Genomic DNA, 18,601 nt, shown 5'->3' with positions numbered 1-18,601 from the left:
TTTTCTTTCATCCCTCCCACGGAAACCACCTTCAGTCCCCAGCAGCTTCACTTTCCGGCTGCCCTACCCAGGTCATCTACCTTCCGTTTCCAGCAGTTTCATTTTCTACCTGTCCCAGCAGCCTTTCTGTGGCTGAGATAAGACACTGACCAGAGGGGACTCCGGGTGGAATGGGTTGTTTGGTTTACATGTCCAAACCACTGTCCATCGTTGAGGGCAGGAACTCAAGCAGAGGCAGGAACCGCAGAGAAAGGCTGCTTTCTGACTTGCTTCCAGGGTCACTTTTGGCTGGCTTGCTGATTCCTCCCAGGACTAATTGCACAGATGATTCTACCATTGTGGGCTGGGCCTTCCCACATCAATCAACGATCACGAAAATGCCACACAGAACTGCCTACAGGCCAATTCTGATGGGGGCATTTCCTCCCTTCAGGCTTCCCTGATCCCAAGAGACTCCAGTTTGTGCTAGTTTTTGTCAACAGACTATACTGAGACCTAGCCCTGGTCTTTCTGCCTCCAGCACCATGCTCTTTGTCCTAGCCACTGCCAGGTTAGCTGGTAATAGTACAGTAGACTGTTTTTCATGTCTTGTCTTTTAATGATTCAATACCTCTTCCCTTTTCCTTTCTATGTGGAACACTTAATGCACATCCTTGCTCGTAGGAAAGTCATTTTTAAATGTGGCCTGCTAGATTTCATAACATGTGGTTTCTACCCAGCTTCTGCAGGTCTGTATTCTCTGTGTCTCAGTGTGCAGATCTACTTTCAACTGTCCACGGGTTCCAGACATCATCCTGTTAACGACCTTGACTTATATGGTTTCCTTTTCTAGGGCACTGGTTCTCTGCTCCTTCAATACTATATTGCGAGAGTAGACCAAATCATGGAAAGCAGAGAGCTAATAAATAATAATAGAATGACTGAAGAAACAAGGGGGAGGGGCGTGAGTGTGGAGCAGTGAGCTAGTATTTTTTTTTTAAAACTATCTTTTGCAGGAATGGGGCAGTTAGGATTTCATGAGGAGCAAGGGATACTTAAGTCCTCATTGTCCTGGTGACAACTGGGGAAGTGATAAATCTGGGCACGATGAAGGGATGTGAAGAAACACTAAGAAAAATGAAGTCTACCTTAGATGTAAAGCAATGGAAAAACATGGAAGTTCATTCTTAGACATCTTTATACTCAGCTACAGGTCTAAGAAAAGCCAGAAATCCTCTATTGTTATAATTTATTACAGTAATTTTTATTACAATTTATTATCATAATCATAAGATTTTCATTTTTTTGTGGTGCTTGTGACTGACCCAGGGCTTTGCACACACTAGGAAAGCACTTGACCTCCAACTCACTGTTTAAGAACAACAGAAAATTCAGTTTTATTTGCGGATAATGACTCCATTCTGTAACAGTGGTCACCCATCACATGGGATTGTAAAGTTCTTATATTTTTTTTCCTTCTGTGCTTAAAAGTCACCTAACGCATTCTATTCCGTGCCCTGACAATGTCTTCACTTTAAATGGCAATCAATTAGCAAACTGGGAGAGTCTTAGAGATACTAAATCTATTGTATCTTATAATTAAGCAAATGTTCCCGATCTGGACACTTATTTTGATGTATTAATGAGCAGTTGCTCACTATTTAATTAGAAACTCTTCCTCGCTAAAGTACTATAGATTATTCTGAGGCGCAGCAGGTAACTGGGATGTACCAGCCACTCAATAGAGATCGATTAATTGATAATTGAGTTTCTACCGATGATCACATTTTGTAGAGACAGCCGCAGCTGAGGGAGGCTGCTTAAAGCGGCAGCGAACAGTTTAAACTCTTAGGCCATCTACTGGAAGAGAGGCTGTTGCAGGGCCAGGCTTCTGGGGCTGCCTTATTTTTTCTCTTAGGCTCCGCTCCCTCCTCTATATCTGGGAACTTGAAAATCTCCAACTTGACATAGGGCACAGAGTTACTTAATGTGTTTTCTGGGATATAAACACAAGGCGTAGGGTGTGGAGTCATCGTGGATCATAAACTATTGTCAGCTTTCTGTCATCAAGACCCAGGAGTTCTCATTATCTGTTGTCCCCAGTGCTCTCCCTCCTGCCTAGGTGATAAGCCTTGTATCTGTATCTGCAAAACCCACTAGCGATAAGGCCCTTCTCTGCAGCAGCTGGCTTTAAGGTACACCTTGCTGGGTGGGGCGAGCAGGGCATTGGGACAGGTGATCTCTGCAACGTTCCCGGAACGTTTGCAGGCTGACAGAAGCCTGCTTACTGTTTATTCAGTGGAATGAGGGTGCTGCAACCCAGACTTCAGCCCCTATATACCCGTTTCCACCGATGTAAAGGTTAAATGTAAATCTGCATCAACCTTGCTGTAGGATCTATGTTGTGAACTTCAAGGCTCTTTCTTTGGGAAACCAGTCTTTAAAACTCATGACTGTAAGGATTACTAACAAGGAGTTATGTCTCTGTCTCTCCCCAGTAAAACTGCTCTGTGGAGACGTTGCACAATGCTAGGACAGGATCTGCAGGACGCCTTGATCTCAAAAGATTGCGCAATTTGGAGCTAAGGAATAAACAGGGGCGAGAACATTCTAGGTTTCACAATGCATGGATCCATGTCTACTTCTTTTTCATCTTTTCCCATAGCAGAAAGCTATAGGTAATAAGAACACTGGTTTCCAGAAAGAAGTGATGTGCCAACATTCACTGTAGGAGAGAGGTCTCTTCTTATCTCTCTTCCTGCTGAGAGCCTTGGGCAACCCAGAGATTGGGGCAGGCCTGCAGAACTGCATGCTATTTAAGCCTTAGCAATGGAAGTTTGATAATGAGCCTTGGTTTAAGCTCTGCATATTGCAAAACAATATGCAAAGAGAGATAACTCTCAGTCTGACCTCAACAACACACACACACAGACACACGTATATACATGCATGTGTGCACATGCACACACACAAAACTTGTTGTAAACTCCCTTACCTAGCTCTTGTCTTACATCTCATCCCAGAGATTACAGCAGTTACTCTGCACTATACCTAATTAATTCAGTGTTTTGTTTTATTAGTGTGCGTGTGTTGATTATCATGAGTACTTGCCAGGTATTTTTCTTTTTGCCTGACTCAGACATATGATTTTTTTTCTTTTTTATAAAAAGAAAATTGAAGTTCTAGAAACCTCAATAGGTTTGATTCAAAATGTTTCCCCCAATTAACACTGTGATATATGCAGCGAGTAAGCAATTATCTTTAATTCAGTGTAATTAAGGATGTGATATATTTAAAATAGTGATTCCTTTAATTGATCGATAGGACAGATTTAGCTCGCCTATAGATAATTTAAATTAGTCATGTAGATTTTTTTTTTTAAATGTAGCTTTGTAAAATCATTCCAGCTTACTCATACCAATGCTTTCATCCCTGACCATGGCAAGTTAGTCAACAAAAGACTTGAATATAAAGGTTATGCATAGCCATATTTTGCATTAGTTCTAGTAATGGCTTTGTGGGAGACTCAACTTTCAAAATGCAAAGTGTTCTTTCTTAGACTTTTTTGCCAGTTGGCTAAACATTCAACTGTGCTAGTGTCAGGAGCTCTGCTCAGTTCTCTTCCCTGAGTGCCACTCCTGTGGGGACTGCTGCCGGCAGATGCACAGGGCTCTGGACTTCAGTGTCTGGCTATGCTTCTTACAAATGAAGTTTAACTCCCCAGTCACTTGAACTTCTCAGTGATCAACACTACAGCTAGGGCTTCCTGTATAGTGCAGAAGAATGGCTTCCGGGCAGAGCAGGTAGTCTTTAATGCCCAAAGCTGGTGTTGTCTGAACCCTGTCCTGTGCTAAGAAGAGAACTCAAGCCTGCTTTTCTCAGGGCACAGCGTGAAAGGAAGATGCTTTCCCACTAGTTCTGCTTCCGCTGACTTCCCTAGATGAAGACATCCCGAAATGTGGCTTCACCGGCCCTGGGATCATGTCCGCCTGAAGCCTAGTCTAGCTGCGAGTGTAGCAGAAGAGCAAAGCTGGGTGCAGAGCTGAAGGCAAGCTGGCCAAAGACACCCTTTCAGTCTGGCCGGTCACCAACATGGCCAGCCACCAACACAGCACAAACAGGCCTCTGGTTGGCCTGCTGCTGGCTCAGCACTGGTGAGTCACCAGGTGACAATGCCGCAGCCAGAGTCGCGAGCCGTGATGACCTAATTCAACACACATACTGGATTTGTACCCTTCAGGGCCAGCACGGCTCCACATCTGCCTGCAGGCTATATGTGGATAGGCCTGATTCAAACCCATCATTTTTTCTTCCCCATTTGGGAGGGCAGCTTTTCTCTGCTTGAGTGTCGGAATTCCATAAATCATTTCATCCAGCCCCTGCCACCTCTGCTGCTGAATATTGAACCCAAAGGTCTGCAAACACCAAGCACATATTCTCCGGCCAAACCACACCCCAGTCATAGTTTTATCAAGAAAGTATTGCGTTTTTACTATAGTTACCTGCTCAAGACTAAGCCTGTCAAGATTCCAGCACGGAGAGGGGAGGGGCTCATAAAGCCAGCCCTTAGCTGAGTCCTTTTATTTTGAAGGAAACTAGAAGGAGACTGTGTTCATGCCTTCATGGATGATCCACACCCATTCCATATAAAACCGCACTAAACAGACTCAATGGGTTATATATAAAAGTAAAAGGACATGGAGCCAAAAGGGATCTAAGCTGGGGGAGGGGGGCCTAGAGTGTGGGGGCAGGGGCTGGGTTTGATAGGATGCACTGCATGTATTTATGAAGTTTTCAAAGAATTTGTAAGAAACGTAATAAATGCATTAGGCTTTGAAGGTCATAGAATCCTTGTGGCATATTTTACTTTTCGCGTACATACGTAACTCTTTAAAAATGGAAAAATCCATTCTTGACACAGGAGCCAAAATGTCTTCCCAACCCATCTTCTGAAGGTACCGTGCTCATCGGGAGACAAGAGACTGACACATGAAAACAGGGAGCTCGTCATGCACAAGGAAGAACTCAGCAGACCTGCGGGTGAAAACTGCCCTGGCCCGAGGGCTGTAAGTGTGGAGAGGAGTGCGGGTGAGAGCGTGTGGGCTTCTGCAGCTGTGCAACCCCGCAGCAGACACGGATGGCGAGGAGGTCTGGACAGAAGTGGGACTACAGGAGGAGAAAATTCTTGAAACAGATTATACTTTATGTACACGTGTGTATGATTTTTCATTTGCATGTGTACAAATGCTTGCATTCATACATAAATATAAATCTGCTCGGGATTGGAACACTCAAATGTCTACAATGACATGGTCTTTGGAATTGGACAGGTGAAAGCTTTTGCTTCTTTATCATTTCCTAAGGTGAACCAGATATAAAACAGGCTGAGCCCATGTGGTTTTGCTTAGCAGTCTTCATGGTGAGCTTCAGTCTCAGCAAGGAGTGGCAGGGATTCATAAACCCGTTCCAAGGATGGCAGATTTTGATGCTGTGAGGAGGTTTTTCTGTCCTTCTCTATTTGGCTAAGAGAAGCCAAATTGAAATGCATTCATTTCATAGAGAAATTAGAAGACCAGAAGTCACAAAGCCAATCGCTATACTACATTAACCAATCAAAGGGGAGGCTGCCTTTCAGCAAGGAGTACAAATGACTGTCTTAGCAGAAGACCAGAGGAGCCAAAAGATTGGTAAAATGGAAGGGCTCAGTCATGCCCTGGTGTACTGTTGAAGCACATGACTACACTCTAGGCCGCCATTCATCTGCCTGTCAATAGCTCTTATCCCCCTTTGCCATCTTAGCACTAAGGAGTGAGACTCATTTCATGTTTTCTCATCTGGTTTCAGATGTGAACTACTTATCAGAGACTTCGCGAGTGGGCAAAGCATTCCAAGTCCTAAGCCCAAAGCCAAATCTCTCGTATCCAGTTGGGTCTATCCTGTTCAGGAGAGTGTTTCTCTGCCTTTCATGTACTTCATGTCAAGTGATGCTAAGTGAGGGGAATCCTGTGGCCGTGAAAGATGGTACTGATGAAGACATTTATTCTTTTTGTTTAAATGTGACACCGCGACTGGAATCTAGGAGTGAAAACCTGTGGATTTCAAAGGCAAATGCCAAGGGCGGGCACCACTGTGACTATCACTGCTAAAGCCACAGCCACTACAGTCAACGTTCCTCTCCCCAGCAGTATCACTCAGTTCCGGGAATGTTCCAGAAGGTCCGAAGGAAGAGATGTCCTCCCCCCGAAGCCTCCTACTGCTTTTAACTCTCTGTTTCTGGTTTCAATTAACTACCAAGTTCAGTAACTTCTGTCCGGGTGCCCACCTTCCTCATCTTTCTCTTCATCTCCTTTCATTTTTCCTGTCTTTGATTCATCATTTTCCCAAAGTGTGTTGAGATCACAGTGCACATACGTCTATTAAAGTAAGGAGGAAACATAGGCTAGAAGAAACAGAACTTTTTCGTTTCTCCTCCCTGTTAACTCTGCAAAAACCACTACTCTATAAATTAGGTTTCTGAGATTGGAAATGTTTATTTGTAAAAGGTAGTTTACAGAACATGGTGCTTTTACAAATAAACATTTTAATAGCTGATTTGAAACACGGATCTGTGTTATAGTCATTTATTTGATAAGTATGTATTTTGTTCAAGTGATTATATTAAGTACCAGCTATATGGTGCTATCATCCATTCCATATCAAGGGATAGCAATATGAGTGGAAAATATATCTCTCCACAAGTAGTAAGAGATGTGCTTGAAATGGGTAATGGAAGTTGCCATGACATTTAAGACTACACAGAGGAGAAGGAACGGGAGGGAAGCTGGAGAATAGGAGAGTTAAAAAGAAATGGAGAAGCAGTGTGAATCTGACAAACGGGTGCTGAAGGAAACCCGAGACTGCTCGCGGAACAGGTAGTGGAAGACTGGGTTAGGCGGGAGATTCACAGACCCTACGGGCTACGGCTTTGATGGAGGGTGTAGGACAGAGTTCAGCAATGTCCGTGAGCCAGTTTGTACCAGCTCACGGAGCCATTTACGCAATTTTCTTCCTAGTTGTACTCAATGGCCAAATCTATTTCTGTGATAACTTGGCATAGGTGGGATGGGATACTGAAATTCCAGAAACTGGCCAGCAGTGAAAGCTGGGGGCGTCTACTGTCTCCTACCAAGAGTTCGTTCTTGGCATATTACTACATGTGAGGGAAACCAGGACCCAAGCAAGGGATTCCTTGACCATCATCCTAATGAGTGTGGACTTTACCCTACGCCACTGAGGACTCCCTGGAGTGTTGCTAGGGTTGCAGCTATAAAAACAGGCTGATTTCTAGAAAGATTACCACATCATTCTGGAGACAGATTCAGTAGAGGTGAGGACAGATCCAGGGTGATCTAATTTTATCTTATTGGCATCATTTTTAACACAACAACAACAACAAATCTGACATAAACAATAACACTTTCTATTTCTGCTTTATGAATGCATAGAAAGAGAGAAAATAAGAGACTGTTCATGAAGAAGGCTGAGGCAGGCCAAATGATTCCTTGGACATATTAAATTTCTTGATTAAATAGGTGTTGTTTGCATACACACTAGCAGCTGGATAAGGTGCTTAAGGAATCCTTAAGCAAGGCTGGACTGCGGGAGAATGTCAACATGGATTAATGAATGAGAGAGGTTGTGTAAACGATTACTTAATCCCAGGGGAGGGTTTCCTGAGCCACTGGGGAACTGGGCTGAGGTTGATAGACAAGAACAAGGTTAGGAGGAAACAGAACATTAAGCAAACAATAGTTCGATTTCTTCTGTGATTTGCCTGCAGCTCAGAGTAGGAAACAAAGCCTCACTAAAGCAAGACAGGTAAAAGCAGCCATCCTGCCATCATGAGTAAAGTAATTATCCACCCAATAACTGGAAAGGAGATCTTAGTTTATATTCCCAGACAAGATAGAAAATGTGACTGTTTCTCAGCTAGTTCTTGAACCCCTAATATATAGAGCATTAAATCCTGTTCTGGGGGTTATAACAGGGGCTTCTTGGGGCCAAAAATGCAGGGAAAGCTTTAGTCAAAAGCAATGCTTTTTTATGGAACTGTAGGCATTCACTTTCCCAGTATTCCCCAATGCTTCTCTCCATGGACTGAGGAGCGCTCAGTCTGATTGTTGTCTCCCCCCCCACCCGCTGAGTCTCCTGCCGCCTGACAGCAATGGCCTTCACCATTGCTACCCTAGAGCCTATGAAAACTGGAAGTAGAAAAACTGGAAGGGTTGTTTTTCCTTTTTCATCAAGGAACTTCCTTTTCAGTGGGTGGGAAAATTGTCTCACACGACACCACCTGTAAGGCTGGAATGCGTTTAAGTTCTTTGTGTATCTGTCACCAACTGAAAACTTAAACTTTCGACCTTTAACATCGATTACAAATTTCACCTACTTCTTTTAAACTACCGCTTAGATAACATGTTTTCAAATCCCGACGGACATTCCTACCGTCGGGACAATAATAGAGTTGAAATTGTATGTTATATGCCTAGCTCTACCTGAAGTAACCACTTTCACAGCAATTATACTTAAAAAAAGTCTGAGTTTAGTCGAGAGTAGGAAACAGCTAATTCTTTCTCCACAATGTCTCCAGATAAATCCAATGTAATTGCTTTTCGTCAAAGTAAAATTATTTCTCAATCACTCTTACTAATATAGCTACTGCTTCTTGTTTGCCATGATGGTGGAGCCAGAAATTGGTTTCTTCTTAATAAATTATCAGCTGTATTCCATCCCATTGCAAACTCCCCATAGTAATTCAAGTTGCTAAGTCCCGGGATTACCTAATGTGACCCGAGGTTCACCTCTCTTATTGTACTTTAAGACATCTCCAGACACTTAGTCTGTCTCGTATTGTTGAAAATATGAAGAAAACAGTTTCACTTTCCTATTATCCTTTCCCAAAGTGTGTATACTTCTGACATCCACTTGCTCTTATAAACAGTCTGTTACACTCAACAGTGGTGACTTTACTGGAAAACAGAAGTCCTCTGCCTGTAATTACCAGCTGCAGGAAGGGACAAGCCAGTGACCTCGCTGACTTGTAGGCACAGGACCAAGCTCCGAAGATTAAATGCCTCCTATTCCCTTGGTAAACACCACGTCTTTGTTGGACGAACAAAAGCGAACAAACAAGCACAGAAAAAAGGTGAGGTTTCTTTGGGTCCCTCAGACATATTTTTACACCTGCACTTCAGACCGTCGCGGCTTGTGCAGATGATGAAAACAACATTGTTTGCGATTTATTCATAAAAATACTTGCACAAATTTGCCCAAGATCTTATACGCCTTTGATTCCTATGTTCTTTCTTTACTGTTTAAATATATAGATTCATTTCTGGAGACTTCTGAGATCAAATCAACACTATTTTTGTCTGTGATCTATGATGCAGATGCTTGGTAGTAACACATGGCAGAAGCCTCCCTTCTGAGACCTTACCTCATTTAGATATCTGCACAATTAAATACACACAAGCAGATGCAGATGCTTAACATGGAAGAGAAAGGTTTCATGTGTGTGCAGCAAAGATGAAGGGATCGACAACACAAAGGTGGTCCTGGTCTGAAAGCACACACGGGGACATTCAGGAGGTGCTCATGAGTTGGGCACAGGTCCTGGGAGGACATCCAGGAGGTGCTCATGAGTTGGGCATGGGTCCTGGAAGGACATCCAGGAGGTGCTCATGAGTTGGGCATGGGTCCTGGGAGGACATCCAGGAGGTGCTCATGAGGTGGGCATGGGTACTGGGAGGACATCCAGGAGGTGCCCATGAGACAAGCATGAGTCCTGGGAGAACTTGGCTCCCACTTGGCCTCTCAGTCACATGATCCTCATGAGCAGGAAACACTGAAAAGGGATATAATTATGAAGGGTACATTCTGCCGACTCAGAAGGACAATGTGACTCGGGCCACCTCAGCACCACACTGCCTTGGATTCCATTAATGTGCATAATGCTGAGGTTTTCAAAGGGACTTATTTTCGTGTGCTCTGAGTTGCATGATTCTTCGTCACAGGACTCATGAGTAATGGGAGAGCCCTTTTCATGTGCAGAAGAAATATCTCCAGAAATACAGAGTGTTGACACCAAAGAGAGGCAGGGAACCAAGGAAGAAGTAATCCAGCCCAACAGAAAACCTATCTACTTCCAAAGAAGCTGATGGGGTGCTAGGCTAGGAGAGGCAGTGGGCAAGCACAGCTGAAACCATTGCTGTAGCTCCTAGCCATGCACACATTACCTACTTCATGCTAATCTTTATTAAAACACATCGACAATTTTGTATAACAGGATGTATTTTAAAAAAGTTAAACTCTCAACAGGGCACTGGACCTTCTAATATTTTTGTTAAGTACAAAATAATGTGCTTTCATGGCCCCAACCTACTTTAAAAAGTTAAAATTAAATGTGGCAGTTTATGGTTCAGACACAAGGCTATGAAATGGCTCTTGATTATTAGCGTATTAGGCACTTGGCATATGTTTGCCCAAAAGTAAACATATTAAAGATATAATGCTTTATCTATAGTCTTAGAGATAACTTTAACTATTTATAAAGTTATCTATATATAAGTTAACTATATATAAGTTAGTTATAGTTAACTTTCATGTAAAAGTTAACTTTTATCACTCTAGAGCAGTCTTTTAAGATTAAACTGTAAAAAATACTGCCTTTCATTTATATTCACAAATTATGTCATATTTCATGAATTACAGGACACCTTGTCTACAGAGTGACTCGGTCATTTACTGTCTTCTCCACTAATCCAGGGCTGCAGGGAGGAAAGTGTCAGGTACAGTTAGCTTCCTGTTGCCCTCCTATCAAGAGTGAATACTCAGTAAGTAATTATTGGGCTTCCTACTGAATCCTGGTGGCACAAAAACTCCTTTGCTTTTGACTCTTGCTGAAAAGAGTGTTTACAAGAATCTGCCCATCTTATGCCCTAAATAAAACAGTTAGACTCTGGCACTTAGCTTAAACTAATAAGACGAAAGAACAAGCTTGCAACGTAATTAGCTGAAAATAAATGGAAAATATTACACATTTTGTTGTCAAGGTAATTTTCAGAGACATTCATTTTTTGCTATTGACTCCCGCTGCATTAGTGCTTGTAACCTGTTTAGTGCATTAGTGCTGAACACTATTGATTCACTCAGAGCTGGTGGGACAGTTCAGTCCCACTTTGCCCCCAAACCGAGTGCCTCTTCACCTTCAGTGCGAGCAGGCTGCTCGTGAGATGCTATGTGCTAATCAGACATTTCAGATGTAAACTATCAGCAGGAAATTTAGCCTTCGGATGTCTACTTTTCTGGTATGCAGACCTGCATTCTAGGCCACCGTAAATCATCTCTGTATTCTGTCCTGACAACATGACAAACGGAATTTCCATAAAGTCGGCTCTACAATAGGAGGCTTTCCAAGCCCCACAGGACCTTGATTCACCCCTTTTACCTGGAGTGCAGTCTGCAGTGTCACCTGACATTTAATGGTCTCTGACTGATGAACGTTTTGACAATATGTCCAAATGGGATAAGTGAGGTACAGCAGTGCATCTGTTTACTTTATACATAGATGACTTGGAAACCATCTTTCCCCACGTGTGAACACGGAGAACGATTAAAACAAACTCTTATTCTATGTTCGCATGCACTAGTCAGACATTCCCCTTTCCTTTGCTTTCTGAAAGATGGGTCAATCTTCCTCAAGGGCTGGGTACACATACTCCATCTGCTATCACATTAGCCTAGGTCCCAGGTAAGTGCAGAAACTGCTTCCCCAAGGAAAAGCCTGGCTTATAGAATAGGAAGTCAATACTGCTCAGCCAGTGAGTCAGATGCGAATGAGCCCTCCTGGAACGTTTTAGTTTGAAAAAAATATAATTAGCAGATTGGAATGTATCCAGGATCCTAGAATCAGTTACCACATCTATACAAAAAAAAGTCAAGGGAAGGGAGTTTTGACTCCAAGAGTGGTTAAGCCTTTGGTTTCTTTTCTCTGATACTTCTGAGTCCTCCATGGGCACTGGGGTGTGACTTACAGCACAAACATGAGCACTTGGTCATTCTGTGTCCACTTTATCGATATTTGTGCCAGTGCACAGACAAGTACCAGCAGAGATTCCTGGTAAGTCCTCTCTACATTCTGGCAGATCCTTGTTTTTCTTGTTTGAAAGAGGAGATAAGGAAACAGGGAGGGATGGCCACTGATAAGACCAAAGTCTGGAGAAAGGGGGCAACACCCAAAATTTGAAATACTACAGTAAGTTAAAAAAAATGTTATTACTCAATAGGCTATTATCCTTATCAACATATGGGGCTCCTCATGTTCCAGTAATCTGTTACTAAGGAATGTGGGACTGGAATCATCACATAGGGGTGCCTTGGCTTCAGAATTTTACCTTTTTCAATAGTCACCTTTAAAATCCATTTCTTCTCCTGTTGGACTTATTATCCAATAAGTAATACAGCAGTTTCCTCAAATGAATCACCACGTAGGGATCAGCAACTTAACACAGTCATGCCATGCTTTAAACGAGAGTATGAACAGGAAGAACCTTTAAAATGCAGGGACGTGGTTAACCTCAGCTACCTGACACATGGGAGATGCTGTTACTCATATCCTGAGGAAGTACCCTCCCCAGGTAAAGGCTACCTGCATTGATCACCAGAGTTCCAACTTGAACTGTGACCTTTTGCTTTTAGTTTATGAAAGCGTTATACGGTGACATTTTAGAGTCTTTTTGGGGATGGGTTGGGGGACAGGCATGTGATGGTTTAATGGGGTTAGCAGGAATGAGGAAAAGGCAGGAGGCACTAATGGCTCATTTGCCACTTTTTAAAAACACCCCTGGGGTGTGCCCAGTGAACTCAGAGAATATTATGAAATTTTGGAAAGAAATTCATTTTAAGTTTCTCTTAGATTAAAAAAAAAAAACGCACTGTGCCATTTTGTATGCAATGGACAGCAAGGAGAATTCAGACAAGCCAGGAAGCAGCAACTCGCCCAGTCTGGAAGAGAATGGAGTCAACAGCTATGGAAAAGAAGCAGGTGAAAATTAGTACAGTTTTAGTTAATTATTTTTTTAAGTAAAATACATCAAATCCTTGTGCCTCAAGAGTTTTTTTTCTTAAAAGATTTGCTTTGGAGTAACGTTGAATATCCAGAATGAAGACTCTTCAGTAACAGTACACTAAGGGTAATGTTCCCTCACTTCTGGACACAGGAAGTAAGAAAACAACTTTGGAATGTGACTTTACACGTTTCACTCCTAATATAAAATGCATTCTCTTGAGAGCACTACGCTGTCTAAATGAGCCATGGCAAACCGATCAGATTGTTAGTTCTAATGCTGACTCCACATCTACAATTTGAATAGTGTGGGAGATTACAGATACATGGCCTATAGAGAGTTATAAATCTCTGTTTATTTTATTAAATATTACAAGACATGCCCTGAGGAGGACAGATCAATAATGGACCTTGTGGTTTCCTGATGGAATGCTGCAATTATTTTCTTCCATTACAACTTAAATGTAACTCAATTTTACCCATCTATCATCTTTATGATAGTGAGAAGAAACATCCTTGAATGTTTGCTTTTCTGCTCATGCCTAATTCCTTGTTTGCATCATGTTTCGCTATTCCTTCTTATTGAAAACTGTTGCAGTCCCTTTCCTTTCTCCCTCTGACTGCCTGGAGTGGTGACCCTTTAGCTCTGGCACTCAAGAGCGGAGATGGAAAATTACTACCTTTAGCTTCCTTTATTTTGGGAAGCAGTTGGCTACTCTTTGAATTGGAGGACAAGTGATATTTGAGAAACAAGGAAGCTCAATAAAAACAACCTACTTGGCCGACTTTTTCTGGAGCTGTATTGCCTAATACTTTTCAATATATATTTACTTTTTAAAATTCATTTTACATACCAACCACAGTTCCCCCTTCCTCCCCTCCTCCTGCTGCGCCCCACTTCCCCCCAACTCAGCCCCATCATTCCTCAGAAAGGACAAGGCCTCCCATGGGGAGTCAACAGGCCTGCCACATTCGGTTGAGGCAGGACCAAGGCCCTCCCCTCTGCATCAAGGTTGAGCAAGGCATCCTACCATATGGTGTAGGCTTCAAAAAGCTAGCTCATGTACCAGGGATAGTATCCTGGTTCCACGCCAGGGGTCCCACAAACAGACAAGTTCTTAATGCAGAATTTGACTCTAAGTATATAAGCAGGATATCTTGCTGTATCAAAGCCGGTTTAAAATTTAAGTCAGAGAATGAAGCAGATTTTCCTAAGGGCCATGCAATTTGATTCGGTTGTTGTCCCCATTAGCGTCAGCCCACTAGACAGTAATTAATGTGTGGAGTCTGATCACTCATAACGTATAGAAAGAAGTGAAGCCTCTCATGAGAATCAGAACCACAATATGCCCTGTTTAAAAAAGAAACTGATCATCTGATATATCATTTGACATAAGCATTTTATAGTAAAGCTACTATTTAATAGGAGACCGGGACCAAGCCAGGACTGTTGGGACTGTTGTGCTTGCCCATGTGATAGGTTCCACATGAGGCTAGACCGTCTAGAGAATGTAAAGAAAGTTCTCAAGGACACCAGGTCGGAGACCGAACCTGGAACCTGGACCTAAGGCTCCTTCTATGAGGTTATACTGATTTCTAAGGAGCTCATTTTCTAGTCATCTTATGGTGCCAGGCCGATGATGGAATCACTGAACATTTTGTGAACACCTGTGAAAAGGTTGTGCTGCTTACACATTGCCGGTGAAATCCAGATTGCCAGAAGTTAACAGCAGGTGGAAGTTACACACATGTTCTGCACACCAGGCCTGCCACCCAGGACTGTCTGGTACCAAATCTCACCTGCTACCCCCACAGCGGACCCTACTATTCATTACTAAGACGACCAAGATGCCACTGAGCACATCACCCACATCCAGGACAGATCCTCATGCCCAGCAGCGGTTGGCGAGTACAAAACAGACTCTATGTTATATTCGTTTGTTTTTTTTTTTTTAATGTGTGATTTTGTTTTGCTCTGGTATATTTTATCTTACTGCTTTTTATTTTTACATCTTGCTTTTCCTCGTTTTTATCTTGAGGAAGAGAGAGTGGAGGCAGAGAACATGAGGTTGAGAGGGTAGGGAAGTGGGGAGGATCTGGAATGATTTGGGAAAGGGGAAATAATAAGATCAAACATATTGTATGAAAACAATTTTAATAAAAAAAAACTAAAAAAAAAAAGGATGACCAAGATGTTGGGGAAATATTTACTACATGTTAACTTTTTCAGATGTTTACACAATATAGAAAAACTTTGATAATGGACTCTAAAGAGTGCAAGGCAGTAAGGGAATTTTATATAAAGAAACTTTCCCATCTCAACATGCATTAAGAATCTTTTCTAAAATGTAGTATTACAAGTCTCCAGCTGAAACCCACAGCATCCTCACAGAATGAGACTGCTGCTGATTGTGCGATTTTTAAATGGTTCTCCTGCTCAACACTCACTTACATTTGCAGCAATTGTCTCAGTAAAGCTCACTAAACTACTTTTTTCCCTGGACTTGCAAGTTAATGAGTTCCTTATGCATGATTGGTGGGGATTCTAGTAATTTGAAGTAGATTAAGGGATTTATAATGCCATTTATCTCCAAATAGAAGGAAGAGGGTGTTTTTCCTCCTAAAGTTGGGTCATTACAAAGTTTCCATATTACAGGGGCATTTTCTCAATGATTGTATTTTGCTCAATAATAGCTAAGAGTATATGCATTAGCCTAAGACAACATGAATCCATACTATATTGAGATGTTTATAAAGATTTATCAATGAATGGGTAAAAAAGGCAAGAAAAATATTTCAAATGAATTTGAACTTATTGTGGATGGGCAAACTAATAGAATTCACAGTTAGATGTCATAAATAAGCCCTTTATTGTCTGTTGTTGAATTTACTGATATATTTAGTAAAAAACTTAATATTTGGTATTTTAAGTGCTTCTAAACCTTTCATAGGATGTCACTAGATTTTTAAGGCAAAAAAAATTAGACATAAAAACAACATTAAATACACATTGATTAAAAAATAAGTCCTTTAAAAGCCACATTCAAACTAAACAAAAATAAAGCGCAAATCAAGACTATATTCTTGGCCCCGGCTGTCTTGGAACTCATACTGTAGACCAGACTGGCCTTGAACTCAGAAATCCGCCTCCGGAGCGCTGGGATTAAAGGCATGCACCACTGCTGTTTGGCCTAAGACTATATTCTTATAGAAGGTCTATTATAGCCAGCAGCACTAGTATTCCATGGATGGGCCCCTGTGGCTTGAGATAAGCTCCCAGAAACGGAACTATAGGTAGAAACTAGCTCAGAAGTACAAATAAGGCACGCGTGAAAATGATGTGTTCTCTCTCTCAGAATTGTCGGATGACTCCAAGGGGCCTTCCTGTTGCAGATGTGAGAAGATGCCTGGAAAGACCGTGACTAGATACATTCATGACATGTGGGCGGAGATAAAGCTGCAGAACGTCATCAATAAGCAAGTTAAGCCCGAAACACCTGCTGTATCCCCCAAACAACAGTCTTTCCTGGTACCCAGTGCTTATCCTGCAGTAGAGATATGTTTTATATACGCTGGGGAGATAGCAGGGTAAAAGCCGCTCTGATGGACCTTATCACACAAACTGGGGACTGGGCAGGAACCTAAGGAGAAAAGTAGCACCATAGCATACTTCAGCTTGTCCAAAGAACGCTTAAGTCTGTCCATGCAATATTCGAGATATTATCAAAACTCCAGCACCATAGCATACTTCAGCTTGTCCAAAGAACACTTAAGTCTGTCCATGCAATATTAGAGATATTAATATCAAAACTCCTCAATGTGTGTCTAGTAATGAAGCTTCATGCTAAAATAAAGACTCAATTCCAAGATCTCATGAGAATGGTCATCTGATATCTGACCAAGTTAATCCAGTCCAACCAAAGCAGACTTGTCTTACGTCTTAAAGACTCCCTAACTGTTCAGGTCCTGTAAATCTTTCTCATGTTGCCACCCTCATTTGAGGACAAAGCTGGGATATGACTGCACGTTGCTCACTGGAACCCTTTCTGTGAACCAGTGTGTGAGAGCAGGGAGTATTTCGGTTTCAGAAGAATTTAAGCCGTTAGTAAGCGGAGAAGATGAACAGGCAAATAAAGAATGGAGCTTCGCAGGTATTTGTCTTTATGGAATTTGGCCAGTGCAAAACTTGGCTCCCCTTACAAGGAGACTGTTGGCAAGTTACATCTCGTTTCCCACAAGAATTTTTGAGATGGGAGTGATAATGGTTTCAGGTGTGGCTTTTGGGGCATTTTTCCTGCGTGATAAAACTAGCCTGCATTTTATTGGATAACCTTGCCTTTTGGTTCCCTCTGGAAAACTAAAAAATGTCAAAGCAGGTAAGATAAAGTTCAGGAAGTTTTGAGACTTTTTAAAGTGAGTAAGAACATTTACAACTGGGAGGCTGAAATGCACAAAATAAAACAACGAGATAAGATACCAGTATGCCCCTACAAAGTCGACTGTCTTTTTTAGCTTTTCCAGGACAAAATCCAAGCATCAAGACCAGCAGCCCTGGAAGCCCTGGAGGAACTCCCGATAGGCTCTTTAACGTCACGATGCTCAGCTAGCTTGCTGGATGCAGGGAAAGTGTGCTCTCTGAGATGCCCTGAATATCACACTTGCACTTTGGCATCCCAGGTTTCTGAAAGCCCTCCGGCTTTCTTCTCTTCTTTTGCAGTATTTTCCATTGAAGAAAAGGGCAACCCGATGAAGAACTCCATTGGGTCTTACAGAGTTGACAATGTTTATTCAACACGAGGGGGCAATATGTCTTAGTTGGGACCGGCATGGGCGTGTTATATGCATTATCAGACTTTGGAGGGGAAAGGAGGGATGTTTCGTCTTTGTTTCAGCAAAGAATGTATTTTCTGCGTTCCATAAAACAGGTAAGCAATTTTACACGAAGGGAGGTATCTCAGGTGTCCCATCAAGAGCCAACCTGATGTTGTGAATGCATATGCCCTGGTTGTGCTGTGGTAGAATTATATGCTTTCTCTTATCAAGTACATTTATGTTTCTCCTAGTTGCAGTTAGAACCTTTAATTCTTAGAGTGAAAGCTGTCCGGACAAGACACACGTTTCCAAAACCCAAATGTCTTTAGACAGGATTCAGCAGAACACTATCTGTTCAGTTATGGTCACTGGGGGTCACGAAGTTAGGAGGCACAACCATGCTATATGTGCAAATCTAGGCTGACCACAACTTCCAAGGAGGCAATGGACTCCCTAGGTTGGCGCTCGCCCTCTGTCAAATGACTAGCAGAAAAAAATTCTACTTTATTTAATTAAAACACCAGTGGTTTTCCTATGCTTTTCTGTGAAAGCACCATTTTTAGTGATCATCAACCCAAAACAAAAAGAGCTATGCAGGAATGCACATCTAAGTGTTAAAACTATTTTTTCTTTTAGTTATATTATCGCCTCCCCCCCAGTGTGTGTGTGCGTGCACGCCCGCATCCATACATTCTTGGATGCATTTCT

The 18,601-nt window shown here is 42.2% G+C and overlaps 1 protein-coding gene across 5 annotated transcripts in view; it reads right to left on the bottom strand.

The window, feature by feature from the left end:
- The window catches only part of Met (MET proto-oncogene, receptor tyrosine kinase), a 112,876-nt gene that overhangs the window by 61,699 nt on the left and 32,576 nt on the right, over positions 1 to 18,601 (bottom strand). The window lies entirely within an intron of this gene.

Source organism: Myodes glareolus, chromosome 25, assembly GCF_982192425.1.
Source record: "Myodes glareolus chromosome 25, mMyoGla1.1, whole genome shotgun sequence".
Classification (NCBI taxonomy): domain Eukaryota; kingdom Metazoa; phylum Chordata; class Mammalia; order Rodentia; family Cricetidae; genus Myodes; species Myodes glareolus.
Note: the sequence above shows the minus strand (reverse complement) of the source record. Positions and strands in the feature narration are given on the sequence as shown.